This window comes from Spinacia oleracea, chromosome 5 (assembly GCF_020520425.1).
Source record: "Spinacia oleracea cultivar Varoflay chromosome 5, BTI_SOV_V1, whole genome shotgun sequence".
NCBI lineage: Eukaryota > Viridiplantae > Streptophyta > Magnoliopsida > Caryophyllales > Amaranthaceae > Spinacia > Spinacia oleracea.
The window spans coordinates 53,757,477-53,771,059 of record NC_079491.1 but is presented as its reverse complement, the minus strand read 5'-3'; the positions used below and the strand labels follow the sequence as shown (position 1 = coordinate 53,771,059).

Here is a 13,583-nt window from a genome sequence, read left to right as displayed (position 1 = left end):
CTCTTCAAGTGAATCTTTAATTGCACCCCATTGTTTGGAGAATTCCATAAGAGAAATGTCCTTGGAAACATTACTATCTTCAACTTTGTTATAATGATGATTTAAATCAATAGATAGAACATCACTATCATTGTCAATGCTCCAGGAGGATATGAAATTCCCACTGCATTTCTTAATCAATGGCATCGACTTCTCTTTTGCACCGTACTAAAGCAAACTTTATCGGCTTGTTGGAGGGTGTGAGGGTGAACAAGTAGGTCTTTACTGAGAAACTTGGTGATGCTCTCAAGTTTAATTCATCTACTAAAGGATCTAGGAAACATTGTTTCAGGTTTGGAGAAAGGTATAACCTTCTCGGAGGGGTACCAAACAACAGGGTGTAAACTCTTCAACTTCACAAACTCCATCCATTTCTAGTAGTGTCTATCCCTCAGTTCAAAAAGGAATGACAGGCTTCAGGGTTGTTGTTCAGTAGATCAGTCCAATAATAAGGTAAGTTTGTAATCCGTTTGCTACTGGTTTGTTGTTGCATTCCTATTATCCTCTGGTGTTGTTATGCGTAGGTACTGCAGCTGCTGAATCATTTTCTCCTACGTGCATCTATTGGAGAAGCAAGTTTCCAGGGTTGCTCAGGTCTACCTTGTTGCTGTTTTGTTAAATTGGACCAGCGTTGACTTCTGGTCTTGTTGCTTCTTATGTTGTTGATGTTGGTTTGTTGTTGCTGTAAGTTTTCTACTCAAGTGATGCCTATTAGCTCAACTTTCCGAATTAATTTGATTTACCTTTTTTTTGGTTTTTTCTATACTTTTGTTGATTCTTTTTAAAAACACTATCTTACTAGCTCATTAGGTAGAGCATTGTGCAAATGAAAGATTTGGGTTCGAAACTGAAGGAAATATGTCCTTCACCCAAGGTGCATTAGTCTAATACCAAGGTTCAGATTAATTACGAACAATTAATTCAGTGAGATCAAGTGATCGGAACAGCTGGCTGGAGCAATGCTTCCGATCAGTGAGTTCTAATCTATATTAGGCTCACAGCTTACTCTTGACTAAACCTACAAGGTCACACCATTGGCATGTAACAGATCATCGGATTAAATGAATAAGAAATTCATTTAATAGATTTTCGGGAATTAGTTCGGAAAAACATAAATATATGATATGACGTTGGATCGGAATCGTATATCGTATCGCGTATATTCGTAAGCTAGGCGAAACGAATAATCGTATCGTACGATGGTGATTCGTCAAGTACTATACGATAAACAATAGCCGTAAGGCATTGGTCGCGGATACGAGCAAGGCAAAGTTGTCGGCCCGTCGAGCCAAGCGCGCAAGGCCTAACGAGCGCAGCAGCTCGCCATCGCGGAGCAAGGCCCATGGCTTGCGGCTGGGAGCGCGCGGGACAGCAACAGCAGTAGCGGACAATAGCGAAGCCCAAGGCCCAAGGTTGTGTGGCTGCCCCCTGCTCGTGGGCTTATGCGTGCATGCTGGCCGGCCTAAGGCCTTGTGCTTTGGCCGGTTGTGTTATAACCTTAGGGTTATAACACCACCCCTCCTATTATGTTTTTCCACAATTCTAATTGCGTAATTCAGTTTAACCAAAATCAAAAAGAGAAACCCTAATCTCTTTTGAGCCTCCGTTCAAATTGTTCTTCCCTAAAAGTTAAAATATCTTGAGTGACTTCTAAGCCATCTATCTTAAGACGGATCTGAACTTGTCGGTGAACCAAGTAGAGGAACGACATCTGGAGTTCTTGTTCGTGTTCGTGGTACGTTGAATCTAGGGAAAAGACGCTACAAACGCAAGTCTGCTTGATCTGTACTTTATACATGGTTCCTGACTTTGCGGATAATTCCGCTGCGTTAATATGTTTTTAACTGTATTCCCCTACAGTGGCATCATGAGCAACATGATTTTAAGTACTTTTTGGCATGTTATTATGTTTGTGATTTTGTCGAACTTTTTCTAAATTTTTCGTGAATTTTCCAAATATTTCTGGATTATTGGATAGATCGTAGAATATGTTCTGAATTCGTAAAATGTCGGAAATTAGATTTTTCTGACCCTAATCTGATTGAAAACGGCGTTTTAAGATCAACTCATGAGAACAGAATCGCAAAAACAGGCCCTGAAATTTGAGTTTTTGGGCGGTTTTGTTAATTAATGAATTAAATTAACAATTTTGGAAAGCTTTTCAATTAATTACTCGACCTAAACTACTCGGAATTAATTAAAAATTTTCCTTAATGTTCTTGGGTATATTTTAAAATTATTATAAAATTTTCGGCCGTAAATGTTAAGTATAAACCCTAATTTGATTTTTCCCTAATTAATGATTTTTAGATCGTAAATTGATTTTATTAATTATTTTGATCTGGAAATTTATTTAGATGGAAAGGGGAATGTAATTTCATGTTAAATGGAAGATTTAAAAATTTATGGATTAAAATTTTGATTAGATTCATTAATTTTAATCGATCACCTAAACCAAATTTGATAAAAATCTGAAATTTAAATGTTTAGAACGATTTAAATTTTTGGATTGGATTATCAAAGTTATTCAAATTTTTGTTGATATTGATCGTTAGTTAAATTTTGAATAATTTTTTAGCCTAGATTTACTACAGTATATTTCATTAATTAGAATGTTTGAAATTTAATAAAATCGATTAAACGTTATTTTTCGTAATTAAAACGAATAGTTTTGTTAGAATTATGAAAAAAAATCGTGCAATTTCGTTTTGAACATTAAAAAAGTTGATTTTTTTTTTAATAAAAGTCGGACAGCAAGCCGCTTGCACGAAGCAGGGGTTGCTGCCCCGTATGCGAGACGAAAGGGGTGCGCTCACACGAAGGCCGCAAGGGGTTGGCCTTGTGTGCGCTGCCTGCTACTCGAGACAGCAAAGGCTGCGCGCAAAGCTCGGGCGAGCTAGCAGCACGCCACACGCCAAGGCCAGCAGTGGCTGGACCAAGGCAGGAAGCAATGGGCAGCGACGAGGCATCATTGCAGTGGGCGCGGGCATTGGGCATGTGCACTGCTGCGGTGCTCGTGCCTGCGCGATGGGCTTGCGCCCTCGTATGGGTGCGAGGCTACTAGGCACTGCGCGTCTTTGGCTGGGCACTCATCTAGCCACGATGCATCCAAATGTGCATTTTTTCTTCGTATAATATCGAGGCCCAAAATTTTGCCTTTGGACTTAATTTTCCACGAAATGGGCTAATGGTGGACTTTAATTATTTTATTTTATTTGACTTGGGCCGGGTCGTGAGTTTAAATATTTAAAATTAAATTGTCCAAATTAAAATGTTGGTTTAAGTGGGAGCCATTTAATGAAATTAAATGAAATAATTAATTTTAATTATTTTCGTAGGGCACCATTATTTTAATTAAATTAAATTTTGATTAGAATAATTCTAAGGATTAATAATTCGGAATTGATTAATCTTTTAGGACGCGTTTTACTTGAACGTGATTTTTAAATAAATCATATAAATACTTGCATATTTATTTGGGCCATTCGTTACAGGACACGAATGGATGAATGCATAGAAATTATTTTATGTATTGCAGGTATTCAAGGTGACTAGTATGGCCAATCTAGGATAGTTAAATACGGTCTGCGTACCATTGAAGTTTTGATGTAATTATTTATTATTTCAAGTTCTTCTAGGACATTTAGAACTTTAAGTTAAATTTTGAATGAAGTTCAAGACGATGCTAATCTAACAAGGTGAAGAAGATTGGATGCTTCAAGACAAAGTTTTGGGCCATACTAGTTCACCAAAGTTTAATTTATGCACTTATATATATTATGAATGAATATATATTATGCATGAATGTTGTTTGTATGTCCGATTAGATTTAGTTCACTAAATAATCAAACCGACATAGAAACAACTAGGTCCAAAGTAATATTAAGTTTATAATTGCCTTCCAAATCAAGAACTTACAAAAATATAAGGATCTAAGGTAGTAGGTTTACGCCAAAGCAAGGTGATATTTTAGTTGACTTAGATGGTAAGGTATCCCAAACAACAATGGCATATGTTGTTGTAATGGAATAAATTATGGAATTAATTTATTAACCAAGAGTAATTTGGAGATAACTAGCAATAGGTTTTGCTTACCTAGAATCTTAAAAGACTTAAGGCATGCCAAACCTGCTTAAGAATTTAGGACTTTTAGGGTCTTGGAATCGTTTCATTCATTATCGACCATGGTTAATTTGTGCATGAATCGAATTTTTAATAGCTTTAATGATTGCATGATTGCTTTTATTTCAAAGTTATTGAAATATTATGAATGTTTATTTATTGCAAATTCTTTCCAAATGTAGTAATCAAATGGCCGCGAACTATAACAACTCATTCAACTTGCGTTCAATTCTCGACAAAGAGAAGTTGAATGGTAATAACTTCCTCGATTGGCAAAGGAACTTGCAAATATTTCTAATGCATGAGGAAAAGGAGTGTGTCCTTGAGGAAGAGTTACCAGAGGCCGTTGGGCCGGAGGTAACTCAAGCTGCCCTTACCCGTTGGATCCAGGCCAACAGGGATGTCAAATGTGTGATGCTTGCATCCACGAATCTTGAACTTCACAAAACTTTCATTAACTCGGATGCTTACCAAATCATCTCGGAGTTGAAGAACATGTTTCAGGATCAGGCCTGAATCAAAAGATTCGAGACTCAGAGGTTGATCCTTGAGACTAAGCTCAAGAAAGGAGAACCAGTGAGCCCGCATGTTTTTAAAATGATTGGATTGTTTGAGAACATGAGAGCTCTAGATTCTGACGTCTCAAATGAAATGCCCATTGACATCATTCTCCATTCACTTCATAGTGGATATGATCAGTTCAAGTTGAATTACAACATTAACAGTATGGAGAAAACTCTTACTGAGCTTCACGGTATGCTGAAAACCGCTGAAAAGACGCTCAAGCAAGAGAATAAGCACGACGTGCTTATGGTGCGTAAGGGCAAGGGCTTCAAGAAATCTGGCAAGGGAAAGGGCGAGAAGGGTAAAGGCAAGGATGCTCCCACACCTAAGTCAAACGACACCAGTTCTGGTAAACAGAAAAAGGGGGACTCGTTCTCCTTTCGACTCTGAATGCTTCTACTGCAAGAAGAAGGGGCATTGGAAGAGGGATTGCTTGAAGAGAAAGGAAGATGAGAAGAACGGGAACGTTGCTTCTACTTCAGGTATGTATGTTATACATTGTAATCTTGCAAAATCTACTTCTTGGGTATTAGATACTGGTTGTGGCTCACACTTATGTTCCAATTCGCAGGGACTAAGGAGAAGTAGAAAGCTTGATAAAGGCGAGATGGATCTACGCGTGGGAAATGGAGCACGGATTGCTGCATTAGCCGTAGGATCTTATTTTATATCTTTGCCTAGTGGTTTTGTTTTGGAACTAGAAAGATGTTACTATGTTCCTAGTATCACCAGAAACATGATTTCCGTTCCAAGTTTTGATTCTAAAGGTTTTAGTTTTCAATTTTAAGACAACAATTGTTCTTTTTCTTTGAATGGAATGTTTTATGGTTCAGCACAACAAGAAAATGGTCTATATGTGCTAGATACAAGAAAACAAATTTATAACATAAATACCAAAAAGGCTAAAACTGCTGATTCCGATCTCACATATATGTGGCATTGTCGATTAGGCCATATAAACACAAAGCGCATGGAAAGACTTCAAAGGAAGGGCATTCTAGAATCATTCGAATTAGAGAAGATTGATCAATGCGAATCTTGTTTACTTGGCAAAATGACAAAGCAACCTTTCTCAAAAGTGGGAGAAAGAGCAAGCGAACTACTAGGGCTAATACATACGGATGTATGTGGGCCTATGAGTACGAAAGATAGAGGTGATTTCAGCTATTTCATAACGTTTACGGACGATTTCAGTAGATATGGATATATTTACTTAATGAAACACAAGTCTTGATCGTTTGAGAAATTCCGAGAATTCCAAAATGAAGTAGAGAATCAACATGGCAAGAAAATCAAAGCTCAAAGATCAGATCGAGGAGGTGAATATCTTAGCCACGAGTTTGATGACCATCTAACAGAATGCGGTATTCTTTCTGAATTGACTGCTCCGGGGACACCTCAATGGAATGGAGTATCGGAACGGAGAAACAAGACCTTACTCGATATGTTCAGGTCAATGATGGGTCAAGCCGAACTTCCTTTAAAATTTTGGGGACATGCGTTGCAAACATCAGTACTCACACTGAATCGTGCTCTGTCAAAAGCTGTTGAAAAGACTCCATACGAATTATGGACTGGGAAACTTCCAAAGTTGTCTTTTCTAAAGATTTGGGGTTGCGAAGTATATGTCAAGAGATTAATTTCATACAAGCTCGAACCAAAATCTGACAAATGTTTCTTCGTTGGGTATGCAAAAGAAACTAAGGGGTATTACTTCTACAACAAGTCAGAGAACAAGGTATTCGTTGCTCGTGACGGTGTCTTTTTGGAAAGAAATCACATTTCCAAAATGACAAGTGGGAGAATAATAGACCTCAGAGAGATTCGACATGAACAACCAACCAAGAACTCTTTAGAAGAAGTTTAAGGTGAAGAACCTCCAAGGCCTTCAGAAGAGCCATTGGGAGTACTTCCTAAAGACGTTGTTTCCCCTCGTAGGTCATATAGAACTATGGTTCAGCCGGACAGATGGACATGCGTCCTCTTGACTGAAAACTTAGAAGTTCTCATATTAGATAGTGATGAACCTATGACCTACAAGCAAGATATGACGAGCCCAAGCTCCACTAAATGGTTAGAGTCCATGAAATATGAGATAGACTCCATATTTTAAAATCAAGTCTGGGATTTGGTTGATTTGCCGGATGGGTTTACACTTATCGGATGCAAAGGGGTCTTCAAATTGAAGAAAGACAAGGATGGAATTGTATACATATACAAAAATAGATTGGTAGCAAAAGGTTACAGGCAAGTTCATGGCGTTGACTATGATGAAACCTTTTCTCTAGTCGCTATGCTTAAGTCTATTCGGATAATCCTTGCGATTGCCGCGTTTCATGACTATGAAATATGGCAAATGGATGTCAAAACTGCCTTCTTGAATGGTGTTCTTGAAGAGACTGTGTTTATGACACAGCCGGAGGGTTTTGTCGATCAAAAGAATCAAGGAAAGGTATTCAAGCTTAATAAATTCATCTATGGGTTGAAGTAGGCATCAAGGAGCTGGAATATGCGATTTGATGAAGCAATCAATGAATTTGGCTTCATCAAGAATCAGGACGAATCTTGTGTATACAAGAAGTTCAGTGGGAGTAAAATTGCATTCCTAGTCTTGTATGGAGACGACATACTGCTTATTGGAAACGACATTCCTATGCTGGAGTCTGTAAAGACTTTTGGAAAGTGTTTCTCAATGAAAGACTTAGGAGAGGCACAGTACATATCGGGAATCAAGATATATAGGGATTGATCTAAGAGGATGATTGGACTAAGCTAGAGCACTTACATTGACAAAGTGCTAGCTAGGTTCAGTATGATAGAAGCCAAGAGAGGCCATCTACCCATGTCACATGGAATATATCTAAGAAAGACTCAGTGTCCCAAGACATCTTATGAGCGCAGAAAGATGAGTGGAATACCATACGCTTTTGCTATTGGATCCATCATGTATGCTATGATTTGTACAAGGCCGGATGTCTCATTCGCACTCAGTGCAACGAGCAGGTACCAGTCAGACCCAGGTGAGGCGCATTAGACTGCTGCCAAGAATATCCTAAAGAACATGAAGAGGACAAAGGATCAGTTTCTGGTGTAAGGTGGTACAGATGAGTTGATTGTTAAAGGCTATACGGACGCAAGCTTTCAAACCGACAGAGATTATTTCAGATCACAGTCTGGTTTTGTGTCCAAGCACGTAATGCGGCGATTTCACATACTTCAAGAAATCGTTGAAAGGAAAGAAATCTAGATTTTCAAGGTTGGAATCGATGAAAACGTCACGGATCCATTGACTAAACCGTTGCCACAAGTGAAGCACAACGCACTTGTAGCAACCATGGGAATCAAGCATGTTGGAGAATGACTTTGATTTTCTAAAGTTTTGTTTTAGAACATCTGTTAGATCTGTGTTTAAGAAAATTGGTTTAACCATTTCATATTTATGAAATTATTTATTTCATATTCATTTAATTTTGGTTTAGTACTAAATGAAAAGTTCAAGTGATTCAAAACATTCAAATGGGATGTCAAGATGGATTCTTCGACAAAGAAACAACCATAAGTGAACATGAATATTGAAGTCACAAAGCATCCCTAATCCAGATCATTGAAAGTTTGGACGACCAATGACTAATAAAGATTAGATTGCAAGTAGATTTGTAGTTCGGTTTCTTGAACTAGTTTGACTGGATGTCAAAAATCTTTTGCATAGATACTTATTGGATCTTGTATCGGATTGACCATGAGAACACTTTAAGATATTAAAGTCATGTCATAAGTAGTTCTCATAAATGGTGATTAGAACCGTTCCTCAAAACATGAGTAATTATGATTGCTCGTTTGAAAATTAGTTCGCTTTGATGCTCGCTAAACGTCGCACCGTAAAAGGAGAATATAAAAGTAGTTATTGGGCGTACTATGAATCAAAGTGAGTATTCATAGATTGCAAGATTGGATTGTCCTCCTATCTTTGATAGGATATGGTGTTGTTGTGTAAAAAGGCCTCTTAGAGAGTTAGATACTGTGAAAATGAATGGCCGTGCTCAAAATGGTTAAGGCTTAACCTTCTGTAAAAGTTTAATAGTTGAACTCAGTAATCCGAGAAACACTTATGGACCTAATAAGGATAGCTTGTATCTTAACATATGTTCAGTAAGTAACACTAAACGACAAAGGAATGTGAATGAACACTTTTCTGAATGACAAGTGGGAGACTGAAGGAAATATATCCGTCACCCAAGGTGCATTAGTCTAATACTAAGGTTCAGATTAATTACGAACAATTAATTCCGTGAGATCAAGTGATCGGAACAGTTGGCTGGAGCAATGCTTCCGATCAGTGAGTTCTAATCTATATTAGGCTCACAACTTACTCTTGACTGAACCTACAAGGTCACACCATTGGCATGTAACAGATCATCGGATTCAATGTATCGGAAATTCATTTAATAGCTTTTCGGGAATTAGTCCGGAAAAACATAAATAAACGATATGACATTGGATTGGAATCGTATATCGTATTGCGTATATTCGTAATCTAGGCGAAACGAATAATCGTATCTTACGACGGTGATTCGTCAAGTACTATACGATAAACAATATCCATTAAGGCATTGGTCGCGGATACGAGCAAGGCAAAGTTGCCGACCCCTCGAGCCAAGCGCGTAAGGCCCAACGAGCGCAGCAGCTGGCCAACACGGAGCAAGGCCCATGGCTTGCGGCTGGGCGCGCGCTAGACATCAACAGCAGCAACGCACAACATCGAATCCCAAGGCCCACGGCTGTGTGGCTGCTCGCTGCTCATGGGCTTATGCGTGCATGCTGGCCGGCCTAAGGCCTTGTGCTTTGGCCGGTTGTGTTATAACCTTAGGGTTATAACACCACCCCTCCTATTATGTTTTCTACAATTCTAATTACGTAATTTAGGTTAACCAAAATCAAAAAGAGAAACCCTAATCTCTTTTAAGCCCCTGTTTAAACTGTTCTTCCCTAAAAGCTAAAATATCTTGAGTGACTTCTAAGCCATCGATCTCAAGACGGATCTGAACGTGTTGGTGAACCAAGTAGAGGAACGACATCTGGAGTTCTTGTTCGTGTTCGTGCAGGTACGTTGAATCCAGGGAAAACACGCTATAAACTTAAGTCCGCTTAATCAGTACTTTATACATGGTTCCTGGCTTTGGGGATAATTCCGCTGCGTTAATATGTTTTTAACTGTATTCCCCTAAAGAATCCCACGTAGGTTAATCTTCCCTTTTTGCTCATTTTTTATAGTTTACACAAATGAGCAAATGTTTTTGCTCATTTTTAAAATTTTAAAGTTCGGATTTGTTAATATTGAAAACTTTTGCTCATCGTTTCTAAATGAGCAAATAAATTTGCTCATCTTTTATAGTTTACCCAAATGAGAAAATATTTTTGCTCATTTTTAAAATTTTAAAGTTTTTGTTTGTTAATGTTCAAAACTTTTACTCATTGTGTCTAAATGAGCAAATATTTTAAAATCTCAAATTACTTAACATTCAAAAAATTTGCTCATTTTTTTTAACTTAAACAAATGAGCAAATATTTTTGAATGTTTTCGATGGGTTGAAGATGGATATGGTGTCTTTTCTCATGGAACTTATGGCTTCAAATTCACCAGAAGAGCAGCTTATGGGAGCTCGGATCCTTCGAAGCTTTGCAGTGAATAAGCGGTTTTCTGATGACACTCTACGGAAAATAGGAATCACTTCCTCAGTACATTTGAAAGATTAGTAGAGATGTTGAACTGGAAGGACTATGAAGAAGAGGAGATCAGACAGTCGGCAGCAGAAATCCTGTCAAAACTAGCAGGAGAAAAACAAAATTCCCTTCGAGTTGCAGGAATTCCTGGTGCTTTGGAATCGATTTCCTCCCTTCTTTATGTTAGCAAGACCTCAAATTCAGCACTCGATGAAGTTGGTGAGAAATGTATTATTGCTGATCATGAGCATTATAGTTTATGGACATTCAATCATCTAGGACTACTACTTCTCAAGAAGCTTGCTCGAGACCATAACAACTACGGGAAAATAGGGAATACAAGAGGTCTCTTACCGAAAATCATAGACTTCACATGTGTTAAAGAGAGGTTATTGAAGTATGATCATATTGTAGCATCTAAAATTCAAACAATAAAGAGGTCCCTGCAAGTTATAAAAATGTTAGCGAGTACAATAGGTAGCACAGGGAAACAACTTCGTAAAGAAATTTCAGATATTGTTTACACATTCAACAACATCAGAGACATACTAAGGCATGGAGATAAGTATACTGATCTGCAAAACCTCGGGATTGAAATACTGACAAGTTTAGCAATGGAAGATGACGCGATAGAAAGGATCAGAGGCACGGGAGGAATTCTTAAGGAGTTGCTCAATATATTCTTCAAAGATGGGATGCCTATAGCTCAGGTGCATCTTAGAACTGTAGATGGTGAAGCATTAGTCATGCTAACATTGGAGAGCAAGCAAAACTGTAACTATGTCTTGAAACTAGGCGCGCTACAGAAGCTTGCCAAAGCACTAAAAATTCCACTTGTTCGTCTAAATACAGCAAGGATTTTAAGAAATATATGCACCTATAGTCTAGACGATTTCTTCCTGGAGTTAAGGGGAGTTTCTACAACAGTACCCTCAGAAAGTTTTATTAATCTAGTCGTCAGAGTCTCTATTAAGTTATGAAGCACCAAACTGAACTTATTTGAGCTTATCATAACTTAATTACGCTATATGAGTTTATTGAAACTTTATCTCAAATTTTTCATGAAACTTAATTTGTAAGCCTAAATAAGAGACCAGAACACACAAGAACAAAGACTGATGGGTTCTCTATTATGATTTGCAGGTTCTTAAGGGAACCCTTTCGATAGAGGACAAGCTATGTGAAGTGATGGTTGGATTAGCAGCACGAGCTTTCAAGTTCATGACTTACTCCGAATCAAGCATCATGTTTGAACAAGTTGGAATCAAAGAAACGGAAAAAGCAAACGTGCTAGTACAGATTTTGAAGAAACACACATATCCACCTGCCAGATTTCCTAGGATACGTAGGTTTACAATAGAACTTGGAATTTGGATGATGAAAGACAAGGAATCAAATGTTCAAGTTTTCAGATTTCCTAGAATGTTTTAGATACCACCTCAAAGCTAGAAAGCTTCAACATATTTTCAGGAACTATGGGATTAAACAAGTTTAAGACATCAATGCAGTCATTGGTTCAAACTGCACAAAATTTGCTGTCGAATGACTGAAACCATGCAGAAGATCGATTTCACATTAGTTTTTTTTGTGTGTGTGTGTGTGTGTGTGATTAGTTATGGTAAACTAGATAGGCTCATTATTTTTCATCTTTGGGATTGGAATTACACAGATCAACCATTCATATACTTCGTACTTATTTATTTTAAAATTGTAATATTTAACGACCTCTTTTATCATTTTGTGAATCTCTCTACACCAAAAACTTTCAAGGTGGGCAAGTCTTAGTCCAACTTTAAATATTAGCTTAACTTTCTTACATACATCCCCCAGTTATTTTTCGGTGACATGATGCATTGGAAGTTCGGATTGGTTAATATTGAAAACTTTTGCTCATCGTTTCTAAATGAGCAAATAAATTTGCTCATTTTTTATAGTTTACCCAAATGAGCAAATATTTTTGCTCATTTTTAAAATTTTAAAGTTTGTGTTTGTTAATATTCAAAACTTTTGCTCATTGTGTCTAAATAAGAAAATATTTTAAAATCTCAGATTACTTAACATTAAAAAAATTCTCATTTTTTCTAATTTACACAAATGAGCAAATTTTTTTGCTATCTTATAGTTTACCCAAATGAGCAAATACTTTTGCTCATTTCTAAATTTTTTAAAGTTCGGGTTTGTTATTATTCAAACGTTTACTCATTTTGTCTAAATGAGAAAATATTTTTAAATATCAGATTCTTTAACATTTAAAAAATTTGCTCATTTTTTATATTTTACACCAATGAGCAAATATTTTTGCTCATTTTTTATGTTTTCCACAAATGAGCAAATATTTTTGCTCATTTTTATAGTTTACCTAACTGAGCAAATATTTTTGCTTATTTTTTATAGTTTACATAAATGAGAAAATATTTTTTGCTGAATTTTAAACTTTAAATTTTGGGTTTGTTAATATTCAAAATTTTTGCTCATTATGGCTAAATAACCAAATATTTTAAAATCTCGGATTACTCAATGTTCAAAAAAAATTGCTCATTGTTTATAATTTTACACAAATGAGCAAAAAAATTTACTTTTTAAACAAAGAGTTGCCTATGTAGGATTTGAACCTACGTCATTGTGCAATCGCACAAAGCTCTACCAATTGAGCTAATAGGCATTACTAATACTTGAAAAAAAAAAATAAAGACAACTCGGATTCAGCATGACCAAGACCAGAAGAATTTAGAGACAAAGGGCACCTAAATTTGTGATTATGTTAATGATTTCTCATGGTTTCTTCTCATTTCCTAGTTAAGTCTAAAACCTAGTTTGACATATTGTTACTGTACTAGAAATAATACAAGTTTGATTAGGTATAGGTTGTTTATCATATGAAAGCCATAATCCAAAAGTGTTTCAGTTTGATTAGAATCATCATAGATGACTGAAAGCAGGTTTTTCAGACTCTTGACAATTAAGTGATTCAGCAGGACTTAGAACAACTACGGAAACATATTACAAATCTATAAGAGCAAGTTGTTGTCAATTTGGGGGATTGTGTTGTGTAGATCAGTAGATCACCATATAAACTTCTTCAAACCAAAACAAATGCATGAGGACAATATTTTAACTGTTCACTTTAAAGAAAGAAC

At 36.8% G+C, this 13,583-nt stretch overlaps 1 pseudogene; it reads left to right on the top strand.

Annotated features, from left to right (window-relative positions):
• The first annotated feature begins 445 nt into the window (after positions 1-445).
• Positions 446-11,996, top strand: LOC110789048 (uncharacterized; annotated as a pseudogene).
• The last annotated feature ends 1,587 nt before the right edge of the window (positions 11,997-13,583 follow it).